Source organism: Apodemus sylvaticus, chromosome 16 (genome assembly GCF_947179515.1).
Source record: "Apodemus sylvaticus chromosome 16, mApoSyl1.1, whole genome shotgun sequence".
Lineage (NCBI taxonomy): Eukaryota > Metazoa > Chordata > Mammalia > Rodentia > Muridae > Apodemus > Apodemus sylvaticus.
The window spans coordinates 29500305-29527411 of record NC_067487.1 but is presented as its reverse complement, the minus strand read 5'-3'; positions in this window follow the sequence as shown (position 1 = coordinate 29527411).

The window sequence follows — 27107 nt, the reverse complement described above, 5'->3', positions numbered from 1 at the left end:
TCTCTTAAACTGCTTTAGAATGGGCTTTTCAAAAATGTACTATATCTTCATTCTACAGATGTGTGTGTGTGTGTGTGTGTGTGTGTGTGTCCACAATATGTACATATATGAGGCAGATCTCTTTTTAATGGCTAGTCTAAGCCTATTTATTTTTGAAATGGCAATCATTAGAAAGCTCCATCAACTTTAAACTGATTGAAGTAGCAAATGCAATAGCATATTTCTGGAAAATGTTTGCTTCTTTATTTTATTATTCTGACTTCTCTAAAGATTCTGGAGACTATAGTGATTAGTATGATTATCTATGAATATATTAATTTGATAAATTTTTGATATTTTATAATTTTCAGTACCTGCATTTTATGAACCAATATTGAGTGCTGTCACTTGCAGTTTTGGTTTTTCTTTTTAGTAATAGTTGTTCTTAGATAATGCATTTCTTTAAGTTTTAAAATTAAAGTATTTATTATGAATTTTTTACATTTAAATAGTCATGGAAATAATGTAGGAATCTTTTATGTTTTAGGGTTGTGTTGTATTTACTTATTATAAACAAGGCAAACAAATCTTCAGTTTGACAACATGAATAACCCATGAAATCTTAGTGAAAATGTTCTAAAATCTTTCTAGCATAATTCATATTCCAAACTTTGGAGTTGAATGCCAAAACTAGTATTGAGATTTTTCTTTTTATTTTTTTTTACTGAATATTTTATATATTTCCATTTCAAATGTTTTCCCCTTTTCCAGGTTGCCCCCTCAAATCTCTATGCCATACCCCACCCCATGCTTCTATGAGGATGCTCCCCCACCCACCCATCCACTCCCTCACCACCCTGGAATTTCCCCACACTGGGAAATCAAGCTTTCACAGAACCAAGAGCCTCCCCTCCTATTGATAGCAGACAATGCCATTTTCTGTTACATGAGCGACTGGAGCCATGGGTCCCTCCATGTGTACTCTTTGGTTGGTGGTTTAGTCCCTGGGAACTCTGGTGGGTTTGGTTGGTTGAAATTGTTGTTCTTCCTGTGGGAGAGGAGAAAGAGGGGGCAGGATCAGGTATTGAGCTTTTTCTAACTGTATTTCTTAGTCACCTTTTATTATTTAAAAAAAGTGATTTCATAATTATTTCACATGATTCTTTTACACAGACATCTGTCTTGCTTTACTTTTCCTTTTAACTTTACTATATTGTTCCTCCAATCCACATGACAGAGCTTCATGGTGTCTTAAGAATCAGAGACCTATGATTATTGTGTATAAATACCTAAAGCTATTTAGCTTCAGACCTACTCTTTCATTTTTCCTTAAAATAGAGCATACAATCAGAGTCAATGAGAGTTAAATTTTGCTTAAAATATGATATAAAATATGAAGATAGTGCTTTCACTTTTTGTCTGATATACTCACCTCTAGAGTAATTTCCATTTGATTTATTTTCATTTATTACACTACGTAAGTTTTTTTTGTATATATCAAAATTATAACTGCTAAGAATAAAATTTGAAACCAATTATGGACAGGTGTTCCAAAATAAAATACAAGGTATGTATCTCCAGGAAAGAACATTTATCCTATAGAACTGTTCATATAAAGTTATTTATTCTATATAGAATTCAATAAATATTGCCCACTCCAGGTGATATGAAGAACTAAAGGCTTGAATAGTCAACACAATTTCTCCTATTCCTGTCTTCTACTCCTTTCCATGTACATATATTTTTTATTGGTCTTTTTTATGTCTCCCAAAGATGAAGAGTAGGTTTCTTGTAGTTACAATCTACACCTCGTCCATCCTTCAGCTTGCTGGTTTTATCTTCTGATTGAAGGTAGCATCTGATCCCTTTCTTCTCTCTTAGTTCATAGAAGTACTAATGATGATGATTGTGTGTGTGTGTGTGTGTGTGTGTGTGTGTGTGTGTGGTAATGGGGTCATTGAAAATGGTTGATGTATTTTCTTCCTGCTTAATTCTCAGTACCTTTTGCGCATGCCTTTGAAGTTACCCTCCACGCTCTATTCTGCCACCATCTTCTAGTCTTTCCCCTGGTTTTCATCTTCTGAAATCCATGGCATGGCTGTATAACTGCTAATGCTGAATCAGAATGTCTTTTTGCTATATTGCTTCTGTTGTTCTTATTCATTCGATGACAACTGGAAAAAGGAAAAATGTTTCTGCTTTACGTTTCTATGATCATCGCAAATCCAGGCTTGCTTCTGAAATAACCATTACATTTTTGCACAATTTAAACCTCAACTTGAAAGTAATGGAACATAATTTTTTTATAAAATAGAAGTTTTTTGATTGTTTTCAATAAGGAGCTTCCAAAAGGAGAGTATGTTCCAGAGGAGGGCAAGAGAGAAAAATAACTAAATGTCTTTCACCATATTATGACATTAATGTGCAGGCAGCATATATTTAATCAGTCAGTCATCAGTCAAGCAGCCAATCAATCAATCACCAAGAATCAGACTGGGAGAACTGAATTCAATTATATAAATATCTACATAGAAGACATGGTACTTATTCAAAAGTGAATTGTCTTTTACTCACATCTTATACATGAAATGCAATTAAGAAGTTTTGGAAAGGAGACATTTCACTGAAGTCAATGAGACAGATGAGAATGAATTCCAAGTGCTGTTTTATCTCTTCTGGGAGCTGCATTAATCAAGGGTTATCTTTGCTTTGGAACGCTTCATAACTCTGGCTTAGAATTCTGTGTTGTTGTTTGGTGGGCCGATTCACTAAATGTCACCATCAAGAATAAATGAATTCTGTCAGAGATTAAGAATTAAAGAAAAGTGTAGAAGAGAAATAGAAAAAAAAATGTCGTAGGATTTACATTCCAAATATCTAGGAAACCCTCGTATTTTAAGATGTATGTATTTAAATGGATTTTGAAAATGCTTTTATGCATAGAAATGTTTTGAAAGAGTTTTCAGTTACATTTGATATTTAAAATAATTTATGAGTATTGTACAATCTGAAAGGTTTATATTGCATGTATTCAAGGATATTTTAGTTCTTGCTTCTGAAAAAAGAATTTGTGCATGTGTCTCATTTTAAACTCTAGTGCTTTTTGTTTTTATTTTTGTTTTTTTCAGTGAGCTTCAAATGTTCAGTTCTCTCAAAAGGAAAACTCTCAGCTTCCATTGCAGCTCTCCTGGTAACACAGACCTTTAGATTTTCCAGGACTTTATTTTACTTTCCTGTGTATAGTATTATGTTTTCTCTTCAACTGATTGCATAATCATTAAATAAAAGTCTATGGATTATCACTTTCATAAGATTGCATGGAAAATAGGGAAATAATTGATAATCAATCCTTTTTACTATTTAAATTAAAACTAGGGCCAGAGAGATGGCTCAATCAATGAAGGCATTTGCTAGTAGGAAACTTGATAACCTGAATTCTGTTCTTGGGACCCAAATTGTTAAAGGACAGAATCAACTCTCTCACGTTGTCCTGTGTACACCATACATGTACCATGGCACGTCTTCAATCCCCACAACAACAACATAAAAAAAAATCACGTTTATATGAAGAGAAATAGGACATCAAGAGTGTACACCTTTAGATCAGGAAGCAGCCTTGGAGGTCCTTGGGGGAAATGGGAAGCCAGAGTCTAGGAACTCAAACAAGGAAATGTTTGGAGTTATCCAGTGGAATTCATAAGTCTATAGTTGTTAGAGGTGGAGGGTAGGATTGGAAAAATATTAAGGCACTGGCTCCCAAATGTTGAGTAATTGGTAGGAAGTTATCTAGGTGGGCCCTTAAAGCCAATGCAAGACATGTTATTTCATCCAAGGCAGGCAGAGACTGCAATTCATTTGAAGCTCAGACAGTAAATAGTTAGACAATAAATTAAACAGCCATAGTGGGTCTCATGTACGTCATGTTCTGATTGGGGATACTCTCCTTCATATAGCTTTGAACAATGGTGAAAAGAGGGATGGAGACCTAATCTTTTCCTCAATGTTTTGAAAACAAGTGTTCTTAAGTATTCTGAGGCTTTAGGGGTTCCCTAAGTAGATATCACTGCTGGCTTTAAGTACTCTACAATTTAAATTGAAACTAGGACCAGTAAGATAGCTCAGTGAGTGCAGGTTGCTGCCAAACCTGAGAACCTGTGCATCCTTGGAACCCACACTATGGATGGACAGAACCAACTTTCACCATTTGTTCTGTCATCTCCGTCAGGTTACTGTGGCACTTTTTACAAGTAAATGTAAGGAAATTACATTTAACACTAGTTTATATCCTTAAACATAAATATTTTATGAATATATTGTAGATACTGGTGCACAGATTTTATTCATCTACTGTAAGTATAATAGATTATATTCTGTTCCTATATAATACTGAAATTTTAATTTTGGTCTTACGCTTTATGTTTTCTTTTGTATATTCAGTTACTCTCAAAATTTATTATTATGACTTCTACATAATGAGTAGAAAATATACATAAACTTTTCTGAGACATTGTATTTAATCAACTTACAAAAACTCCCTGAATAATTATAATTTCAGCTGATTTTCCTCAGTCTTGAAAGCTGCAAATAGTATCATCTAAAGCTAATTATAATTTAATATCTTACTTTCAGAAATGTAGATGCTTTCATTTTTGTTTTGTTATCTTGGCTATAAATTCTAAAATTATACTGAATGGAGAGAAACTTGAAGCAATCCCACTGAAATCAGGGACCAGACAAGGCTGCACCCTTTCTCCTTATCTTTTCAATATTGTACTTGAGGTACTAGCTCGGGCAATTCGACAACATAAGGAGGTCAAAGGGATACAAATTGGAAAGGAAGAAGTCAAACTATCATTATTTGCAGACGACATGATAGTCTACCTAAGTGACCCAAAAAACTCCACTAGAGAGCTCCTACAGCTGATAAACAACTTCAGCAAAGTGGCAGGTTATAAAATCAACTCAAGCAAATCAGTGGCATTCCTATACTCAAAGGATAAGCAGGTTGAGAAAGAAATTAGGGAAATGACCCCCTTCACAATAGCCACAAACAGTACAAAGTATCTTGGGGTGACTCTTACCAAACATGTGAAAGATCTTTATGACAAGAACTTCAAGACTCTGAAGAAGGAAATGGAAGAAGACCTCAAAAAATGGGAAAACCTCCCATGCTCATGGATCAGTAGAATCAATATAGTTAAAATGGCCATTTTGCCAAAAGCAATATACAGATTCAATGCAATGCCCATCAAAATCCCAACTCAATTCTTCACAGAGTTAGAAAGAGCAATTATCAAATTCATCTGGAACAACAAAAAACCCAGGATAGCTAAAACTATTCTCAGCAACAAAAGAAAATCTGGGGGAATCAGTATCCCTGACCTCAAGCAATACTACAGAGCAATAGTGTTAAAAACTGCATGGTATTGGTACAGTGACAGGCAGGAGGATCAATGGAACAGGATTGAAGATCCAGAAATGAACCCACACACCTATGGCCACTTGATCCTCGACAAAGAGGCTGAAAACATCCAATGGAAAAAAGATAGCCTTTTCAACAAATGGTGCTGGTTCAACTGGAGGTCAGCATGCAGAAGAATGTGAATTGATCCATCCTTGTCTCCTTGTACTAAGCTCAAATCCAAATGGATCAAGGACCTCCACATAAAGCCAGACACTCTGAAGCTAATAGAAAAGAAACTGGGGAAGACCCTTGAGGACATCGGTACAGGGAGAAAGTTTCTGAACAGAACACCAATAGCATATGCTCTAAGAGCAAGAATTGACAAATGGGACCTCATAAGGTTACAGGGTTTCTGTAAGGCAAAGGACACCATCAAGAGGACAGATCGGCAACCAACAAATTGGGAAAAGATCTTCACCAATCCTACATCAGATAGAGGGCTAATATCCAATATATATAAAGAACTCAAGAAATTAGACTCCAGAAAACCGAACAACCCTATTAAAAATGAGGTACAGCGTTAAACAAGGAATTCTCACCTGAAGAAATTCGGATGACGGAGAAGCATCTTAAAAAATGCTCAACTTCATTAATCATTAGGGAAATGCAAATCAAAATAACCCTAAGATTTCATCTTACACCAGTCAGAATGGCTAAGATTAAAAATTCAGGAGACAGCAGGTGTTGGAGAGGGTGTGGAGAAAGAGGAACACTCCTCCACTGCTGGTGGGGTTGCAAATTGGTACAACCACTCTGGAAAGCAGTCTGGCGGTTCCTCCGAAAATTGGGCACCTCACTTCCAGAAGATCCTGCTATACCACTCCTGGGCATATACCCAGAGGATTCCCCACCATGTAATAAGGATACATGCTCTACTATGTTCATAGCAGCCCTATTTATAATTGCCAGATGCTGGAAAGAACCCAGGTATCCCTCAACAGAAGAGTGGATGCAAAAAAATGTGGTATATCTACACAATGGAGTACCCGTCAGCCATTAGAAACAATGAATTCATGAAATTCTTAGGCAAATGGATGGAGCTAGAGAACATCATACTAAGTGAGGTAACCCAGACTCAAAAGGTGAATCATGGTATGCACTCACTAATAAGTGGTTATTAACCTAGAAAACTGGAATACCCAAAACATAATCCACACATCAAATGAGGTACAAGAAGAAAGGAGGAGTGGCCCCTTGTTCTGGAAAGACTCAGTGAAGCAGTATTCCACAAAACCAGAATGGGGAAGTGGGAAGGGGTGGGTGGGAGGACAGGGGAAGAGAAGGGGACTTACGGGACTTTCGGGGAGTCGGGGGCTAGAAAAGGGGAAATCGTTTGAAATGTAAATAAATTATATCGAATAAAAAATTATACTGAATGATAAATATGTGGGTAAGCATTATTATTTATGAGAAAAGTTATGTCTTGGAGTAAAGTATATTTTGGATTACTGATTTGAGAATTATATATACTTTGAGCTAAAAGTAGTTTTAGCTAATATAATGTATTTAATTTCATCTTATGTCCTCTTGAGAATTAGCAAGATGGTTGTTTTTCTTCTTACATGGTTGAGAAAATGAGAATATTCTATTTCAAACAAACTTGAAGTAGAGTCAACTTAGTCAATACATTTTATTGTTTGACTGTATTTGAATGATAGCCCTAACTTAAAAATAATCTCTCATTGAGATCTCTTTTCACCAGTGGAAACACCAGTGGAATGAATTATACATCCTACATATGTAAAAGCATGAAACAGTGTTTCCTAAAGACTCTATAGAAGTCATCGATGTGGATTTGGTTACACGCTTAGCAGTTTGTTTTTCTTGGACACATTGATAAAATTTTTAATGGCTTTTAGCTTTATCTGTCACCTGGTTGTTTTTGTTATTTGTATAGTCTCAAGAACTATTCAGTAAGGAGTGAATATGAGTGTCTGTCTCCCTAAGGTATGGGGAGCTCATGAATCAAGAGAATCACTGTTCAAGGAAGTCACAGGGCAGTGCAGATAGGTGGGCAGATAAAGTGGGAACCACAGCGAAACTAACATGGTAAAAATCAGGCAGCTGCTGGGAAGATTTCAACCATGGGCTCTCTTCAGGAGCAGTCAAAGAAGAGATGGCTTTCCAGAGTATCTTAGGACAGGGTTCAAATCTAGTTGTGCTAACCAGACACAAGGACAAATAGAACAGCAAGCTCTTTTTAAGACATTGAATGAAACAAAGGGTTATGCGATACCTCATATGCAAATCGTCTGTTCCACAGAAGATCAAGGACAGGGCCATAGTTCATACATGGAAAAGATCCTTTTATAAGTTTAATTTTATGTTTTTAGTTTTTCACCTTTCATCCCTATCCCTGCCCCACCTCCTGGTCACTCCTTCTCAAAATCCTTCTGCCATTCCCTCTCTCCTTCTCCTCTGAGTGGGTATGGCCTCCCCAGGGGGAATCCCCAACCCTGGCACTTCAAGTCTCTGCAAGGCTAGGTACTTCCTCTCCCACTGAGGCCAGCCAAGGCAGCCCAGCTAGAAGAACAACACATCCCATGTGCAGGCAACAGCTTTTGGAATAGTCCTGTTCCAGTTGTCTGTGACCCACATGGGACCAAGCTGCACATCTGCTATGTATGGGTGGGGAGGTCTAGGTCCAGCCCATGTATGTCCTTTGGTTGGTGATTCAGACTCTGAGATCCCCAAGGATCCAGGTTATTTGACTCTGTTAGTATTCATGTGACATTCCTATCCCCCCAGGGGCAACCTGTATATTATTAAATCATTTTATCAAAATGAATGAAAGCTGTATCAGCAGACAGTTAATGAAATTTGTTGCCAACAAACATACTTGTCCTGTCTTCAGTGCCCATGAACTTACTTTTTCAGTTCAGCATTTTCACTGACAACATGCCTAGAAAGCTTTTATCTCTTGGACTATACATTTGTTAAGGAAAACTGAGTCCATGACTTGTGCATATATGAATTATTTTATTGTTTCTTGTGGAAGAAATTTTTATTCAGAAGCCTTTGCAGGAAATAAATAAGTAAATAAGCAAAATTAAAATAAAAATGGAAAGTAGGAAAGATGGAAAACGTAGTTTAAATGATGGTAAATGTTAATGGTCTGTTCATACACACACAAATTGTCCTTCACACTGAAATGTGTATTAAAGAGTAATGGATAGATATACTCCTCAGTGAGATCTGATTTGTCTAGCAAATCCTTGCTGACATATACTCTCATTTACTACAATATAGCCTTTTGAAAATGCCATTCCAACAGAGCATAAAAAAGGTTATTTAGATTAAGTATAGTTACAAGATAAGCAGTATACTGAGTTCATTGGACTTCATGCACACTCATTTAATTCTACCGCTCCATTACTCTGAATCAAACTGTCCCTGAAAGAACAAGAGGAAGGAAAAGGCATTAAAAAACACAAATCACAAGCAGAGAACATTCTTCTTAAAAAACCAAAATGTCTCCATGTGTTACCATTTAATACCATAAAAATTCTTCCTCGACTTTTATAGCATGCAAAGAAATTGCAAGGATCTATTAAAGAATGCAATAAAAAAAGAAGAAGAAGAAGAAGACGACGACGACTGTGAGATAGGTTAACGGTTCCCAGGTCTTTATCATTCTAGATGGGCTTGGGACTTCAAAACACTGTAAAATATTATAAATGGCCTCCATTTGCATCTGTGTGAAGCTTGTGCCGTAATGAATGCATGGCCACTTAACCGTTTATTGAATACAGGAAGAAATACGATGAGACCTTCAGTGATATGTTTTAAAATGAGGCCCAAAGCCAGGTTTTAAGGACAGCATGCCAAAACAGTTTGTCTTCCCTTGTTTTTTATTTAACTTTAGTGCCATTAAGTGCCAGGAGAAGGCTTCTTGGACTTCACTGAGATTTTAAGTAATTACTGTAACCGGAGGAAGTAATTTTAGAGGGATAAAGTATCGCGATGAAGTATAAACAAGAGAGGTCTGAACTTTGGAGGACAGACGGTGACGGTGCTGACACAGTGATCCTGGATAAGCGTAGCAACTGCGAAGACCTCCACGTGTTCAGGTGCACTTGACAGCGGCTGAATTTTATTGGTCTTTAGTGGCTTTCATTAATTTATATTTGCTGTCCAAGAGACTATGCGTTGAATGGTGATCGTAGGATGCTCTCCTTTACTTAGATACATAGCGCCAATGTGGGGGCACAGACACCCTTCGTAGGTTGTTTCTGGGAATTGTGTGCCTGTTTGGTGGTTTCAGACTTTTTTTCTCTCCCTATAACATTGAAATGAAATGCCTCTTTGAACAGAACAATCCCCCTGACTTATTAACTCCCCATTATCCCTTCGCTCTGCCCCTAGTTGTTGTTGTACAGGAATGTAATCTCTGCTTTTGATAGCTGTCTACTCCGTCCTGTCACCAGCTGCCTTTGTAGTATTACAGCTGTTATTCCTCCAGGGTTTCAGTACAGTCTCGGAGTTCTCCTCTGGGCGACTTCATAGACCAACCTTCTTTGCCGATAAACATGTGAGTTTCACAGGGCTTTTGTAGCCTAATTCTTTCCTCAACCTGTGGCTTCTCTCTAGAAATTTTGTAGCTCATGCATTTAAATTAAAATACCCCAATTATATGTGTACAGCCGCATCATAGACTCATGAGAATGTGACCAATAAAATAGACCACACAAACTGTATCTGGCTTATTAGGGCCTCCCAATAATCTCTCTTTCTGCTAAACTCATATAGCAAACTGCTCAGAAGTTGTTTTTATTTGAATGTTGCATTTCCACTCATAGACCACAGTGCTTGTCCTGGACCCCCTCCACATCCTTCCCAAACTTTGCTATTCCTAGTTTTCATCATATCACCCACTACAACAGGTGGAATGCTATTGTGTTTTTGATAAGATGTTCCCAACCACAGCTAACAACAACCAGTCTACTCTCTGTGTTTTAAAAGACTCCACCTTAAGTGGTAAGTGTATAGTATTTATGTTTCCTTATGGATTGCCTCACTTCGAATAACTGCAACTCACATATTAAATTATTTGCAAATCCCTTGCTAAATCTTCGCTGTGGTAGGTGGCTGAGGGCCTTAGAGGCTTCTTAGTCAGTAGTATTTCCTCATTCACACTCTGGAGCCACACCCACCATGGAGTTCCCCATTAGACTAGAACTCCTGAACTCCCTTCGTTCCCCTTTTCCCTGTGAGCCTCAAGATTCTGTCATTCTAATTCATCTCTACTCACTCCCTCCACCACAAGTCAAGGGCCTGCTATTCTGCACCTCTTCAAAAGCTTGACAAAAGCTTGTATAATCTCCATCCCCAAAGCAAGGTTTCCCCCACTAAGAATATCTTTTAAAAATGCAAAGATAATCCAAACACCACATGACTGCAATCCTGTTTATTTCTTTTTATTGCTCTTGGGAGAAGGGAAACCCTAATCCTTGGCATGAGCTAAAAGGTCTTAATTTACATTTGTCTCATATTAGTTTCTGCAGTCCCTTGTCAAATGCAAAAATCACTCCTGATGACCTTGGGTCCCTTCTACCAAAATCATATTTCCCTCAGAAAATACAAGCTGCATTTTTTTCTTGTTGCTATATACCTATTCGGGTCAGATTTATTGAAGTGAATTGAAAAAATGTCTATTTTAAAAATGTGCAATGTGAACATTGAGTATTCATATACAATGTAAAAGAATTATCACAATCCATTAATTGAGTCAATACAGTCATTGCTCTAGAGCTACTTCTGTTTCGGTGACAGAATATTTAATATCTTTCTCTTTTCAGATGGCAAGGATACAACATTGCACTAGCTATAATCACAACATAGTATACATTAAAGTTCCAAGATATTGTATATAATGGGAAAGTTTTTTCTAACATAGATCAGTATCTTCTACCACCTAGTCCATGAAAACCGCCATTCCTTTCTTGTTTTCCATAAACTCAATTTTGAAACAAGATTCTACATGTAAGGAAAACCATGTTCTTTCTGTTTGGCTTATTTTACTGAATATAATACCCTCACGTCTTATTCATGTTGTCATAATGGTAACTAATGTCTCTTTTTTTGTATTGAAAAACAATAACTGTCCCCTCATCTATGAGATAATATAACATATAGTGTTTATATCATATGTAATACATTGTGCTATATATCCACATGCATATTTTTTTGTGCATCTATGCACATCATGAGTTTTTTCCCATATATGGCTATAGTGAATATTATGGTAATAATACTGAGAACAAAGATACCTTCTTAAAAATATTGATATTTACTTGTATATATTATATATGCGCAAATGGAGTTATTACAGGTAATATTGAACTTTGGGAACCTCCATACTCTTGCTAGGCTTTAATATTTATTAACCTTGACATATTTCTTGACATCTAAAGCATATGAAGTGAATGTGTGTCTGCATGTGCATGTGTATGTGTGTGTGTGTGTGTGTGTGTGTGTGTGTGTGTGTAGGTGCATGTGTGTGGAGGCCAGAATAAAAGTTCAAATGTCATTTTCAACCATGGTACCCTGCTTTTTATTGTTCTTGCTGTTGTTTAGATGGGGACATTCACTGGTCTAGAATTCATCAAGTTAGCTAGGCTGGTTATTCTTGTGTGATACAAATCTGGCTCTTTTATATTTGATTTCATGACTGAATTCAAGTCTTTGTGCTTGAAAGACAAACATCCTTACTGACTGATCCATTTTCACAGACTACAGATCTGTTTTTGATTTGTATTTTTCTAATAAGTGATATTGAACATCTATTCCTATATGTGTGTACAATTTATGTCTTAGAAAAATCAGATTCATATCCTTTCTTTTATATTATGTTTTTGAAAGTGTGATTCTGCTGTTGCCTTTTATGAATTCTTCACACATTTTAGGTACTAACACACTATCAGATGTATGGTTTGAATAAGAATGGTGTCCATGAGCTCAGACATTTAAGATCTTTTACCCAGTTGGTGGTGCTACTTGAAAATGTTTAGAGAGTCAATCCCAGCTAGAGAAAGTATGTAAAAGGTATCTTCCTGCTTGGCCAGGCCACACAGTTATTATGCCTTTTCTTTTCTTTTCTTTTCTTTTCTTTTCTTTCTTTTCTTTTCTTTTCTTTTCTTTTCTTTTCTTTTCCTTTCCTTTCTTTTCTTTTTTCTTTTCTTTTCTTTTCTCTTCTCTTCTTTTCTTTTCTCTTCTTTTCTCTTCTCTTCTCCCCTCCTCTTCTCTCTTCTTTCTTTCTTTCTTCTTCTTTCTTTCCTTTTTTTTTTGAGACAGGATCTCACTGTATAGCCCTCATTGTCCTGAAATTCACTATGTAGAGCATTCTGGCCTCAAACTCACAGAGATCTGCCTGAATCTGCCTTCTGAGTGCTGAAATTAAAGGTATGTGCCACCGAACCCAGCCTTATGATGGATTCTTACTCCTCTAGATGTATAAGTCAATATACACCCTGTTTTTCCTAAGTTACCTTGATTATGAAGTTTTATCCTATCAACAGCAAAGGAAATGCTACACATCTATTGACCCAAGAGGTTGGGCCTTCATTTTGTTCTGTATTTTCTTTCCTGTACCCAAACTTTACAGTTTCAGAGAGCTGCTGTTGCTATTCTTTATTTCCGATACTGCCCTTTTGGTGCCATGTTCAAATTTTCATTACTAAGAGCTGTGTCAAGCAGCCTCCTGCCTTATGTTTGCGGATTATATATTACACATACACTTCTCTTAGAGCAGGGTGTTTAGTTGGATCAATGGCTCTGGTTTCACCCTCACTCTGCTATGATACGATCATATATTTATGTTATTGTGCACCTTTCTTTGAAGTTTATCTGGCCATACTACATATAGAATGAAATAAAAGTAGGTGTTAGCCTCTCTTTCTGATCTTCTGTTCCATGCAGTATAAGCAGAATGAGTACAAAACTCATGTCTTCTTGGGCACTTCCCTTGGATATACCACACATCCTAATAATACACATTGTGTTTTCATTCTGTTTATGTAACATGCATTCTTTCATTACAAAAAGCATTGTAGATTTTTTTTTCTGAGACAGGGTTTCTCTATGTAGCCCTGGCTGTGCTGGAACTCACTCTGTAGACTAGGATGGTCTTGAACTCAGAAATCTGCCTGCCTCTGCCTCCCAAGTGCTGCGATTAAAGGCGTGTGCCACCACTGCCTGGTTAGCATTGTAGGTTTTAAGAATTATTTATAGAGAAATAAAAAGTGCTGCCTGTGTTAAATCTTAGTAATGACCATGAATTTTTACAATGATTCTAAGCTATGCATTCTTCTTCAGCTGTTCAAGTCAGTCTAAAGCAACCTTTGAGCTAACATATTGTATACTAGACATTTAAATATCAATTTACCATGAATATGGCCCAATTCCTTGTTTTTCATATGTATTTCTGAACTACCACACTTTTCTATTATGATAATCAATTTCTTTCTTTTTTTAATTTTTATTTTCCCTTACTATTATTTTTTAACACAGGGAACCACTGGCTTAGATAGTTCCATGTAGCCAAAGCTGGCCCTGAACTTAAGATTCTTTTTGTCTCTGTTTCTAAAATTCTGGTATTATAGTCATGAGTCAGAAATCCCTGTTTTAATTTTTAGAAGTCCTATGTTTGACAATTGTTAAAGGCCAACAAAAATCTATTAATTTGTTGCATAAAAATATAAATATGCATATCTATTTGTGTGCATATATGCATATATATTGTTTGATATGGTTTATTTTTCTTTAAATAATAGAGGCATTCATTCTTGACTTCATATCAAAGTCCAGACCAACTCTTTTAGTCATTTTTCTTCCTTTCATCTCAGCTTTTGGACAACTATCAGTTCTATTCTAACATTTTTAATTGGGAATAGGGAAAGGAGATTTTAGAAAACCAGTAGAACACACCATTTATATTTGGATTTATTTTTAATCATACTAAATCTATAACATGGCCTAACCCTGATGGTCTGGCTCATTCTTTGGGGTAGAACAAAGATGACTTGTTTATATTTTTTTTATCGTGTCCTGTTTTTTCCCCTAGGGGATTTGCAATGTAAAACAAAACCCCTGCATAGCAAGCAGTCCATGGCAAACCTAAAGAAGCATTAAACTCTTGGGCATTTAATCAGAGAAAATTATTTTCATAGTGGGACTTTCATTGAGTATCATACCTCAGCAGGTAAATCTCTTGTTGCCTCCACATGAACTTGATTTTCTGCAAGGCTGTTTGTAATAGATACTGACGTAACATAGCTATGGAATGTTTTCTTCCAATAGCATAGGAGTGATTTCTTCCTTTGAAGTGATTTTTGTCCTTTTATTATACTGCAGGCTCATTTTAAAATGGTGAAAATTTGACAAAGTACCTCTAGCATAACCTATAAAAATATTTATAATTTTAAAAGCAAGACACCATCAGTCTAAGAAATAATTTTACTATGATTGGAGTTACTTGTATGTCCCTCAAGATGTTAGATTGCTAGAATAGATTTATCCTTCATCTATATTTAAAGTTGTTAGAAGTGTCTGCTTTTCCTGTGAGGAGAACTCAGGATTCTAATATCCTCAGGGTTCTAGTTTTTCTTTTTCTTTTTTCTTTTTCTTTTTTTTTTTTTTTCATTTGATTTTCTGAGTTAGGATTTCTCTCTATATAGCCTTGGCTTTTCTGGAACTCAATATGTATGTCAGGCTTCCCTGGAGCTTACAGAGATCTGCTTGCCTCTGTCTTCCCAGTACTGGGTTTAAAAGCAGAACGGGGAAGTGGGAAGGGGGTGGGTGGGAGGACAGGGGAAGAGAAAGGGGCTTATGGGACTTTCGGGGAGTGGGGGGGCTAGAAAAGGGGAAATCATTTGAAATGTAAATAAAAAATTATATCGAATCAAAAAAAGAACACACACACAAAAAAAGCATATGCCACCACACCCAGCTATTCTCAGAGATTTTTAAAAGAAGTATTGGTTTACTAAATTGATATCTATCTATCTATCTATCTATCTATCTATCTACACTACACACACACACACACACACACACATGTCTCTATATATGTATATACATCACTCTATAGTCATTTCTAAGAAGAACTATCCATATAAAAATCTGTTTGGAAGAAATTTTTGAAGACAAAGAATCAACCAAAACATTATCAGACTATATAACAAAAGATACAATTTTTTTTAGATGAACATTGGCGTCATTGGAAAATCAGTTATTATATCATTGTATGATTTAATATATGTGTGGAGATAATACATAAATAATCCAAGCAAGATAATACCCATATATGAGTAACTGGGGAATATTATGTAGTACAGAATTTTCCTGTCTTTCTAAAACATGAGGTGCATCATTATCCTATTTATTAGACACATATTTGCCTTTTAAAGTGTATGTACATGTACAGTGTACACACATGTTCATCTGTGCATATGTGCACATGTTTGTGCCTATGGGAATGAGGTGTATATGGAATCCCATGGCTGTTATTGGGAGAATTATTTTATGATGATGTACATTATCAATTGAGGAATAATATATATCTCACTGGATGTGGAACTTGACATTTCACCTTTTATAACTAGCCAGCACTTTCTGGTAATTCCTTATCTCTCCTTCCCCTCTGGTAGGATGACAGTCAAGCTGGTATATGCGCAGACTTTCACACAAGTTCTAGGAATATGAACTCTGCTCTTTATGTAGAAAATCCTCTCCTTTCCCTTCCATGTTGCAACCATTTCCCCAGCTCCTAATTTCTCTAACTTTACAAAATAGGCATGTATAACAATAAACTTCCCTTGCTAGGGGTGTGGTGTATTGTATAATACCACATGATAAATATAACTATATATGTGTATAATTATATACATAACTATATGTTGTTTCTATTTTAATTTGATTATACATTCTTACATTCATATCTTTATTATTTTAATGACCCATTAGTCATTTGAGAATTTGTTTGTATATTTTCTTTCTTTTTTCTTGATAATGATTGACAGATCTGACTGTCATTCAATGTTAATATCTTTTTGTTTTACCTAGATGATCTGTCTACTGGTGAGAGTTGTGTATTGAAGTCTCCCACTCTTTCATCTGTGTCTTTACTGTGTGTGCCACTGCTAGTGCATATGTCTTTAGAATGCTATACTTTCTTGACAAGTTGTTCCTTTTAACAGGGTCAAGTGACTTTATCTTGTTTTTCTAAGTCTGGTTTGAAAGTTATTCCATTAGCTATTAGTGAAGCTGTGTCTGCTGCTTGTCGAGATCCTTTGTGCTGGAGTGTCTTTTTCCATATGTTCATGTTTGGACTGTTTTTTTCATTTGTTTGTTTTGCCAGTGAAGAGCAGACAACAGATAAACATGTGATGCTTGTTTTTTAAACTCCATATTTATTTATGTGTATGTGTGTGTGTGTGTGTGTGTGTGTCTGCTTGTCAGAATGTGCACCATATGAGTGCATTGATTACAGAACCTGGAAACAGGCACCTGATTGCCTGAAATCCAGAGAAACCAATAGTTGGGAGCTGCCTGATGAGTGGTGGAGACAGAACCTGGGTCCTGTGCAAGAGCAGCCATTGACTCCAAACATGGTGCCATCTTTCCAGTCCCATATTTTTATTCCAGTCTGCTAGCCTTATGCCTTTTGATTGGAGAATTTAGACTACTAGAATTCAGAGTTATTATTGAAAATTGTGTCTTCCTTTATGTCAATTTATTACTTTTGTCACATTTAGCAATTCTTCAGCAGTCATTTGCTTACTTACTACTACTGTAAGAACATAGTATATTCTTTTCTGTGACCACATTGCTGTGTTAATCTTTCTGTTCATTATGTAGGATTCCATGAAGTATTTTATCTAGTGCTCGTGTAGTATCCATAGACTAATTTAGTTTGTATATATCTGGGAAAGCTTTATATTCTACTTTAAGAATGAAAGGTAACTTTACTTGATATAGTAAACTGTCGTTTCAGTTACTGCCTTTTAGAGTTAGAAATATACCAGTGCATGCTTTCTTGGTTTTACAGTTTCTGTTGGGAAATATTCTATTATTATGACACATTCACCTTCATATATGACTTGGTGTTGTTTTCTTATAGCTTGCCATATATTGAGGTGGTTGTTGTGTATAGTTAGGGTTTTAGCTGTAATATGACATGGGGCATTCTATAATTTTCTGTTCTTAATGCCTCTTATAACTTGGTGGTTTCTTTCTTCACATTTGAGAAATGTCTTGCTATCCTTTTATTGAATATGTCTTGAATGCCTTTAGCTTCTACTAGTTCTATGTTCATAATACATGAAATGCTGTGCTTAATGATGTCTCATATATATTTCAAGTCCTGCTTGCACTTTCTTCCTAGTTCATCTTTATTGTTGTATAAATGTTCTAATTTACATATTTTTTGCCCAAATCTGGATTTTTTTTCTACTTGGCCCACTCTTGTTTGTCACCCTTTTCCTCTATGATTTTATTTATATTACTGAACTTTTATTTTCCACTTTTAACCTCGATGTTATTCATTATTTCTATTTCTTTATTAAGATTCTTTTTCATGTGACATTCTGACTTCCTATTTCATTCCTCTCTGTTTTGTGATTTTTATTCAGTATGGTAGGAATGGTTATTTGTGACTTCATTATTTTATGAGACATTCTTATAGAGATTCTCTTGGATTGTTTCACTGTAATTGGAATTTATTACTATGGAGTTTGTAATCTTTGGAGAAGTTACATTTCGTTGATTTTTTTTTTATTCCTTGTGTTTATGCATTGGAACTTTTTCATGTGGGATTGGGTTTGTCGTTGGAATTTTAATCACTTTTGTTCCTCAAACTGACATATTTGTAATTTTCACATTACAAATGGGACTATGTAACAGTAGGGATAGTGATTGATTACTACAGTAGACTTAGAGTGTATCTCAGTAGCTAAAAACTTAGCCGAAAAGCTCAGGTGCCTGGGAACAAACCCCTGTACTCTTTTGCAACTGCAATACTGTGGAAGCATTCACAACTGATAAATAGCTTAGGTCTGAAAATAATCACCAATTAAAATGAAAAATCTCTTGGATTCCACTAACTTTTGAGGAATTAGCATGCATGGTCCCGGGTATACTATAATAAGTAACTGAGGGAAGACATAGGGAGTAAATAAACAGAGTAAGACTAGAGACTATTGCCAGAGCAGGAAAGAAAAATAAAATGTGGAAATAAAAATGTTGGTAACAATAAAAGTGAAGGAAAGAGATGAGATAGATCCACTTGGGGGTAGAAAGAATTTTGAAAAGTGGCAAAGAAATGCAATCTCACAAGCTAAAGCAATCCCAGACCTGGAGACACCCAGGAAGGATCCTTCCATTGAGGAAAGCCTACTGAACCAAAAAAGGAAGAGATAGGATACAGAGAGAGATATGAGTAGAAGGAGAGGTAGAGATAGGGAGGGAGGGAGAGAGAGAGGGGGAGAGGAAGGGGGAGGGGAGGGGGAGGAGGGGGAAGGGGAGGGGGAGAGGGAAAGGAGAGAAAAAGAGAGGGGGTGAGAGGAAGGGGAGGGGGAGGAGGGGAAAGGGGAAGGGGAGGGGAGAGGGAGAGGAGAGAAAAAGAGAGAGGGGGGAGGAGGAAGGGGAGGGGGAGGGAGAGGAGGGGGAAGGGGAAGGGAAGGGGAGAGGAAGAGGAGAGAAAGAGAGAGAGAGAGAGAGAGAGAGAGAGAGAGAGTACACTGGAGGTGAAGATGCAGAATCTGTCTCCATGCGCTCATCTGAATGGCTATACATCTGACATATGTTTCTATGCTGTTTAGATTGGCTCCATCACAAGAGCTTTTGAAGCAGTTCACTTGTGGTCATCCTTTTCTTTTGTTATCATACAACTTAGAGTTCTGGTTCATGGGCCAGAAAGTGATGCAATCACTAAGGATGGCTTAGCCACTAATAGTTAACCCCTTTCTTTCTCCTCCTTCTTCTTCCTTTTGTTTTTCTCCCTTGTCATCTTCATCTTCCTTTTTCTCACCTCACTCTTTGTTATTTCTCTGTCCCTTGTTGGATATGGAATCCAGAACATCACACTTGTTAGACAGGCATTCTGTTCCTGAGTCCAAAAGTTTTCCCTTCAAACCAGGGGTGTTTCATAGGCAGAGTCTCAAAGCACCGGCCCCTTACAATCACCCTGTGGTAGAATGCGCCATAAAGGCTAAGAATCTTTACAACTCAGCTGGATCATTTAAACATTCTCAGGTCACGTGTAAAGAAGATAAGATTTATTGGCACTTATAGACACCTATGTAGTAAGCAGATACTAGAAGTCCTGTAAATCTTATCAGTAATAATTATGCTGTTTTGAATCTCGGTTGCCTGCCTTTAATGCCTCCCTTTCCACTTGCCCATATGGCTGCTGATTGCCTATGCATTTTCATAAGTCTCCTCCTCTCCCTCCCATCCTCTTCTCCTCTTTAAAATGATCTATTACTGAAAAGGTAATATTTGAAATCTCTCTAGTTCTCTATCTATAGGTCAGTGCTGCAGTTACCATCCTCTGCAGAGATCTCACTCTATATGCTTATTAGAGTTTTCTTTCCTTTCTCTATAATAAATATAAATAATTAATATTAGTGTTATTCTACCATGGCCCAGTTCCCAGGATAGCTGCTCTCCAGCTCTCCTGCTCAATCCCTAGAGAGCATAACCAGACAATGTGTGGTACCTGCCATCTTCCCCCTCTTGGTCTGGTATTACCAATATATTCAATCTATTGCTAAAGTAATCACTAAATTAATAGGCTTCAGTTTTCCATGAGGTTTCTAGTACTATATAAAACTTGCATTATGCTGTTTCTCCTGTTAATCTGTTTAATCCCAGTTTATATTCTGAGGTTAGCTGGAACCTTAAGGGAATATAGATATGATTTTCCATACCTCCAACATATTGTCTAAAGCCCAATTATTTTTATGTAATGTTTTCCTTAATTCCACATTGTGTTTATTATTTTATTGAAATTATGCTATAAAATTTATTTAGGCTTCAATATTTTCTACATAGTATCTCTCCATTTTTCCTAACAATGTTCTTTATTTTGTTTTGGAGCCTTTCTCATCTCTGTTTTATGGGATTCCAAGTTATTAAAATTAAATTATTGTGGCCATAATGATATTGGGAAATAGACAGATAATCCAAGACAGATCACAAAGTTTTAATTTTAAGACTATTGAGGAAATTCTTTTAATCTCTATATCTTCATTTATTAATTCTCAATCTAAGTTAACGTAAGTCTGGAGATTATTTTCATTTTTCTCTAACAGGCAAGAAGAATATGGATGCAGACAAATAAATCATGTGGAAAATAAAATGGAGATGTTAATCAGGGGAGATAGATATTTATTTAATAATCTCAAAATTAGCTCCTCCCAAAGACATCTCATTTACTCAGGAGTAAATTAAATTCATTAGTGTTTTAAATGGCTTAGATAAAAGGTTTTTGCCTAAAATATTTTGGAATAGTCTTGAAATTTAAAGACAAAGGTAATAGTCTTTATTGTTTAAACAGTTTCTACTACTCTTTAAAATTACCTTTGGAAGAAAGAAAAATGACATCACTGTTTGTTGCAGTATTGCTTATAACTAACTTTAACACAATAAAGGCCCAAGACAAATGACTGTGCCATGCTCAGACATTTATCCTAGTGATATTTCCTGAGACATTTCTCTCTCCAGAGGCTGCTGGTCAATAATTGAGATGCAAGGATCATCAGCTTAAAATTATTAATAGATGATAGTGTTGAAATTTATTGATAACTTCCTGCTTATTTTGCACACTCTACATGTTTATCTATTCTTTAAAATTTTGGTATTTCATAGTGGGTTGTGTCTCTGTTGTAAAGAAATAAGATTACTTTAGACATGGTATTGATCATGACATTGCCGAGTCTAGGCCTCATTGAAGTGAGGACTGTCTTCTAACCATACAATTAACCCCTAAAATCATCAGTGATCTATAATTAGTCTTCACTTAAAAGTGCCATAATGGATATTAGTTTTCTCAGTTTCTCAACAAATTTAGAGAATTTGTTATTTTCAATCTAAACACTTTACCTAATTAATCAAAAGTTTTTCTAACAACATTTATGCCTACGTTTGTATTGGTATAAGTTCATGTGTAATAGTGAAGACATGCCCCAAATGTATGTTTAACATTTAAAACCATACATCAAAGAGTTCATGTCTTGTGAAGGAATAAAATTTGTGACATTGGCCATTATAAGGTATTAAAAAATTCATGGTAACTTTTGAAAAAGAAGGAATGTTATTAACCTTGGTGTCTTGACCAAATTACAATTCGGGCAATTACATTTGTCTTTCCTAATCTCCTTTTCAACTTTCAATTGGGTGGTGTGTTCTTAATGGATTTCATTACCCAGCCTCCCTTAGGATTTAAAGGAGGACTTATCTTCCAAGACTGGTCTACTCTAAATTTATGTTCTCTAACTCCAATTGAGCTGTCACTGAGTCTCATCCACTGAGTGTGTTTAATTTAGTCCTCATTTTGGATTTTGCTTTCACAATTTTGCTGTTCTAAATCATTTCTCTTCTGCTTATAACCTACATGCACATTGCAGTATTCACCACTACAGTGTGTTCTAAAATACCAGAAGCAAGCAATATATTAGGTTCCACGCAGCCAATGCTGCTCTTTCATGCTCATTTGGAATGTTCAACCTTTCTTGAGAAAGTCATACTCATTTCAGGGAGCCGGTGAAACATAGTCTGTGTGTGAAAGTTGTCTGTGCCACACCTTTTCTTCCACAACTCTACCAATCCTCACCCTTGCTCTATTTCTGTCCAGTTTTTCAAGAAGCCCTGTACATTCATATGCCCCTGAAGGGCACCAACCTCTATGGCACAATCATTTATCTCCGTATCAAGTCACATCCTCTTTTTCAATTCAACTATGTTCATTCCCTAAGCAATGACATAATTAGTATCTATGTCATTAAAATATCCCTGTTTTGCTCCCATCGAATTACCCTGCTGATATTCACACATTCTTTACCCTTTAGTTACTGTAGGCTATTACTCAGACCTTTAAATTTCACATAATATTATTTTCTTTCTTACCATGGTATGGAAACTTTTCTTTTAAAATAGATTAATTTCAAAGTGCGAAATCAATACCCTTTTTTAACATGTATTTTCTTTGCTTGTGAAAAGTTCCATTTTTTTCTCTTGACTTTAATATTGTGGATAGCTCCTTATTTACAAATTTTACATACCATTTCTGCCTTGGCATTTTTTATTTTTCTTTCTGACTTCTCTTTACTTCTCAAAATTCAATGGAAGTTATCCCCAGTGTTTTGTCTCTGGATTTATTTCCTGTACACAATCTATTCATTAATGATCACTTTAATTTAGTTACTAAATTGAAAGGAAAATTTTAAAACATAGCTTATAAAAATTTATTATGTGCCCAGTTGTCTAAAATCTATACAAGAATAACTTTACTTACAGGATGATACCAGGGATAGTATAAACATTTTTTCACTTAAGGAAACAAAGACTGAAGATTCCTGATAAGTGTTGAAGGATGGCTCAGCAGGTAGAGGCATCCACCTGAGATCAACCCTCAGGACCCACATGGCAGGAAGAGAAATGGACTTCTTCATGTGTTCTTCCTACATTCACATGTGTGCACATCACACACACACACACACACACACACAGAGAGAGAGAGAAAGAGAGAGAGACAGAGAGAGGGGGGGGAGGGAGGAAAGAATGTTTAAATGTTGCCAGAATAAATTGCAACACATGTGCCTTAAATTTACATTTTCCCCATGTTTATACTTTGCACAAAGAAGCAAGATATGATGGACTAAATTTTGTTTCTCTTCTTATTCTTTTTTCATTGTGACCCAAATCACTAGTGTGACTGTATCTAGAGTAAGATTTTAGAGATTTTAGAGTTCAGTAAATCCATAAAGACACAATTTAGTGAAAAGCATTAGGGCTGTGCCATTGAAAACTCCTACTAATTAGACAAAAAGACTTCTTCCTTCTAGTCCTCTCCCCTTCCATCTCCTCCTTTCCTCTTTGACTCTGGTTGTCTGATTTCTACCCCTCCTGCTCTTCTCCCCACTACTGTCCCCTCCTCCCTGAAGCCATGAGCCTATGACTGACTTTAGGCTTAGAAAACACTTCTGGGTAGTGAATGGATTGGCTGACCTTGGATTTCTGTCTCCAGATGTGTGAAAAAAACTTACGGATATTACTTTACCCATCTGTAACTTTCTATTCTTACATATAGCTTTTCTGCACGATACTTTGTTATAATTTACTATATTTAACAATAAATATACTAAGCAATTAAATGTTCAGCATTAAATATACTTAAGTACTCCAATTACGGTGCAAAATTTAAAAACTTTGCAAAATGTTTCAATGGCAAGTAATCTTGTGCAACTTATCTACCTGCCAAAAATTGCACTCTTTTGTTTAAAACTCTTCCTAAAGGATTTAGTGCTTTCTGTTATTATTATTCCAAACACAGGATAATAGTTTCTACATTAAAGATTTAGAAAATTGTGTTGGTCTCTATTTGACTTAAAATATGTATTGAAAAAAAAGGAAAAATAAAACCGTGTTGAATAATGAAAATTGTTAGCATGCCCCTAAAGCGTAGTGTGGGCCAAACTCTAAACTTTCATGCATGATCTTGTTTAATGTTCACAGTGATTCTGAGTTTAGAGTGTTAATTATCTCTATTGAAATGTCCATCTTAATAACACGGTAGGCTACATGCATGGAGCGACTTGTTTGCTGCAAATAGTAATTGTCTAAAATGTAATAAAAAAATTCTTTGCAAGCAAAAACTAGTCTTTCAGGAAAGTGAAGTATCTTTCATGTTAAGGAAAGATCAACGTGGGAAGAGAAGTGTGAGTTTTTGTACTTAGGAATTTGCATAGCGCTGAATCTGAGTTTTGGGTTTCATATAAGGCCCTTGGTTAATTCCTGAAGTGTATATTAGGCAATCGTTTCCTTTGCACGATCTGAGATCCAAGTTCAGTACAGTCTGAGAGTGAATTCATACCAGATTTCCTTTGCCTCTTACAGAGGACTACAACAAAATTACTATTTCGATTATGAATAATGTGAACAACTGGAGAGTGTTGTCAAGCAATTGGAACCACAAGGATTGTCACTGAGATAATTTACACACTAGCCTAGGAAAAGAAACTTGACTGCCTTGGGAAACTCTCTTGCAGTGTTTCTACCTGTGTCTGCCCTTCTTTATTGAAAAAGGTGTGGATAGCATATGAGAAATCACCAGGAGCTGTGGTCAGAAATGCTGAACTTTAAATAAAATGTAAGTCAATCAGAGTGGCTCTAAAATAACTGATTATTGTGCATGGTGACATGAAATCCAGGCTTCAACATGTGAAAGAATCACATGTAGAAATGATTAAGAATGTTTGAAAATAGCTTGAATACTGAAATGTATGAAAGTTAGGAAGAAAAACAACGTCAACCAACCGGACCGCCTCCCCCACCAGAGCTCCCAGGGAATAAACCACCAACCAAAGGTACACATAGGAGCATCCGTGGCTCCAGCTGCATATGTAGCAGAGGATGGCCTTGTCAGGCATCAATGGGAGGAGAGGCCCTTGGTACTATGAAGGCTGGACGCCCCAGTGTAGGGGAATGCCAGGGTGGGGAGGTGAGAATGGGTGGGAGGATGGGATAACACAAGGGAAGAAGCAGGGGAAGGCAATGGGATGGAGGGTTTGGGGTGGAGAAATGGGAAAGGATATAACATTTGAAATGTAAATAAAGAAAATATACAATAAAAAAAGTTGGATAATTAAAATGAGAATTCAGTGGTCAATTTTAAGTGAACCAGATGACACTTATAGAAAGGATACAACAAGAACTTATGAAGAAAAATGGTATTGACATAACACATGGAGGATAAGGTATATATTTATTGTCTATAATTTTAGTTCAAAATGTAGGAAAGTATGGGCCTGTAGCAATACGTACATTGCAAATTACACATTGTTCAAAGATGGTCTGGAACTGATGAAACTACAAAAGCGATTCAGGACGCTCAGGTAAGATGACTTCACACAGAGTGAACTTACAGAAGACCCAACAGAAGGAGGTATCAACTGCTGCAAGGCTGAATGAGACACACTCAAAGGAGGAGAGGCTATTGAAGGCCCCTGTCATTCAGTGACGGAGGTCTGAAGAACGTGGCTTGTTGACATCAATTTGCCAATAGGAAATATATTATAATTTCCCCTAATCATCAATAATAGTCGAGAAATATAAGCTAATTGCTTATCATGAGATATTTGTAGTGAAATAATTCTAAAGTATGGGCTTCATATGGAAAGTAGAACATTTGAGAGTTGATCAATTTTACAGAAGATTGCAAGCGCAAGGGTCAACAGGAGACAAGGAGGCTTTGCTAAATCATATTCTCAATGAGCCCAGTATCTTTATTTTATAAATGTAGATGACAGTGTCAGAAATCAGACTAATTTTCTCAGAATTAGATAATCATTAGCTAACAGAGAGAGATTTACAAGTAAGAATATTGATTTGTATATATACACCCTGTGATTAAGTCTCTGCTTCTCTAAATTAAGAACTAAGTAAATGGACTACTGAAAATTTAAAATAGATTTCACAGAACTAGTAAACTAAAAGATAGATATGGCAAAAGATTATCAGAAAAACCATTAGGTAAAAAGTCAGGTACTGAGATTCATGGACCCAGCTCCAAATTACCTAGGTGAGGAAACTGGTGTAAGTCTCTTAATATTTCTGACCCTAGCTTCATTATCTGCAACATGGGAATAATATCTGTCTCCTGTGCTGAAGTTATTGTAAAGAGAAACTGCAGAATGGCTTCAAGACCAGACAGAACAAATAACACTAGCTAAACCCTTCTTTGCACAGAATGCATGTGGCCCTCCTAGTTCACAGGTGGAAAATTTCTTTCCCACATAATGGTGTTAAGAGGTCAGGTCTTTAGGGCAGTTCTATGGCACAAAGATGGGCCTTCATTAATGAGGTCAACAGTTCTATGAAGGGGGACCCACAGGCTTAGCTCCTTCTGGCAGGTAAAGATGCAGAGAAAAAGTGATCATGTATAAATCAGAAAACTCTCAGCATACATCAAACCAGCTGACACCATTAAACCTGATTTTCCAACTCCATGATGTTGAGGAGTAAATTTCTTTTATTTATAGCTACACAGTAAATGGTCTTTTATGAGAGCGACCTTAAGGGACTTAGACACAATGTTTTTCTTACTCATCATTCGACACACATGGGCACATTAAAAACTGGAAGTGTCCGATGGGAAAGGCTGGTACCATGGACAAGACCAGCAGCGCATGGCAAGGAAACAACTTCCTGTTTCCTTTCTTAGAGTTGTTTGTTTAATAATTTTAAAAGGATGTGTACAGAGGCTCCTAGGAACCTGTTTGTGTGTCTTAATTTACTCTTGATGACAGTATTTTAATATTCTGAATGTGGTCATGACCACTTTAATAAAAGTGGATCTCAGAGCAGTGTTAGCTCTGCTCAAATTTTAATTTTCAATCTCAACTTTGTCCCACTGTTCTTCATCTTCAGAGCCTTGTCCCATCTCCCC